The following is a 2,086-nucleotide window of genomic DNA, read 5'->3' as shown; positions in this document are numbered from 1 at the left end:
TTAATATATTACAATTTAATATGTAGGCCTATTTAATATACAATTGAATATACTTTAAAAACAGAAAACAGGTGTTCTGTTTCTATTTGAAATAGAAATCTTTTTGTGGCATTATAAATATCTTTACTGTCATTTTTATATAAAGTATCAATTTCGTGCTTACTGACCCGAAACTTTTTTAAAGTTACTATAATACATTTCTAATTTTACTATTTAATATTTAATATTATTTACCAGCAGGGATATTGTTTTTAACAGACTATAATCTTGGAACAATAACCACCTCTGTACGTGGTGTCCAGTTAGCCTATGCAAAAATATGTGTATTTATTTCTTTTTGTTTGTTTACTTGTTTGATATTTTTTTACTAAATCTAGATGTGTGACACAAGAGTTAAAACGTAATGACAAGCAACAACTTAATTACAAAAATTAATTGTAAGTTGCCGGGAGCAATGACTCGGTTGTGAATCGGTTCAGTGAACGAACCGTCCAAACGGTTCGCTAAAATGAAACGGGCTTCTCGTTTCCGCTCCACGCCAGTTGATGGCAGTAATCAATGTAACTGTGACGATCGTCACAACAGCAGAAAAAAATTGCATTCTGGGATCTGAGAACAGCCATCCTCCATCTTGCTTTTTAACAGTACAAGATAAATGGTACCCTGCAGTTAAATGTTCAGGTTGTTATTAAACCATTTATTTCCAAATAAGAGTTTCGACTTAAATATTATTGCCATGCAGCCCGGGCTGATTCCTTGAGTGTGCGTTTTGGGGCTTGTTTGAAAGACTTCCAGGTGCTAGTACTCGTGTATCCGATGCTTTAGGGGTGTTCAGTCTTCTGGTTACTGCTACTGAACTCTACCGGCGTTTGAAATGGGTCGTTCGCGGAGCCGCAGCTCTTCCCGCCCCAAGCACTCAAAAAACAGCAAGCACAGTAAAAAGCGAAGCCGCTCTCAATCAAGGTCCCGGGACAAAGAAAAGAAGATGCGCTCGAAGTCCCGAGAGGCCAAAAGGAGTCGCAGGAGAGAGTCGCGCTCTCGGTCCAGATCAAACACGGCCGCGTCTCGCCGGGAAAAGGAAAGAGCCGTCTCGCCGCCTGAGAAAATCGATATTTTCGGCAGGGCGTTAAGTAAGAGGAGTGCTGTAGATGAAAAACAGAAGAAAGAGGAAGAAGAGAAGAAAGCCGAAATGGAAAGACAGAGGAGAATGTGAGTACCTTCACGAACCCTGTCACAGATAAACACAGTACAGTAAACAGCACCTGAACAGTGTGAGCCACATGAGGAGGACCCTTACATAAAGTACTACCATCGTGTTCTGGGAAGTATAAATACATGCATTTCAGTAGTATTTATTTACACGGTCTTCCATCAAACTACCATCAGATGCTATCATTGCACCATGGTACTGCCGTAAGGGTTACATTATCTTAATCATTTATGCATTGTATTCCATGTTTAAGCACAGAATACCATGGTATAACTGTAGTGAATGTAAAGAAAATGATATTACCATTTAACCATGTCCAAAATACCATGATAATGCCTACATTTTTTTTTTTTTTTGGTAGTGCAGTGACTAGATTCACAAAATCTGATTATTTATTTATTTATTTGCTTTAATATGTAATTATGCGTCATTAATTAAATGCATCTGATAGTAACTTTGGTTTATTTTGTGTCATCTAAGAAAGTAACCTTCATTATCGCTGTCATAAAACCAATAAAGCATATATGAGCGTAAAGTTCGGTGTTTATAAAACGGAGCAAACGGAAAGAGAAAGCGCAATCTATATTATAGCTCTATAAATGAAGCACACAGACTTTATTAGAGCCACAGAAAGACAAATGTTTTGCTGAAAATGCACAATACACAATTCATTATGTACATTAACAACGATTCGGGACTAATATAATGTAATTTAATGGAAAACTATGAGAATCGCGCTCTGTGGCACGGCAGGATTTTCTGTCGGCTGCATTTAAATCCGCGTCTGAAGTTTCCCGCTCTGTTCAGCGCCTTTTACGTAGCCTAAGGGATCCTCTCTGTTCCAAGCCATAAAGGTCAAGATTCATCTGTCAACAC

General features: G+C 38.1%; 1 pseudogene; it reads left to right on the top strand.

Moving 5' to 3' along the window:
* The first annotated feature begins 557 nt into the window (after positions 1–557).
* On the top strand, positions 558–1,263 carry LOC107590697 (arginine and glutamate-rich protein 1-B pseudogene; annotated as a pseudogene).
* Positions 1,264–2,086: the final 823 nt, after the last annotated feature.

The sequence above is a fragment of the Sinocyclocheilus grahami genome, unplaced genomic scaffold (assembly GCF_001515645.1).
Source record: "Sinocyclocheilus grahami isolate Dianchi unplaced genomic scaffold, SAMN03320097.WGS_v1.1 scaffold132.1, whole genome shotgun sequence".
Taxonomy (NCBI): domain Eukaryota; kingdom Metazoa; phylum Chordata; class Actinopteri; order Cypriniformes; family Cyprinidae; genus Sinocyclocheilus; species Sinocyclocheilus grahami.
Note: the sequence above shows the minus strand (reverse complement) of the source record. Positions and strands in the feature narration are given on the sequence as shown.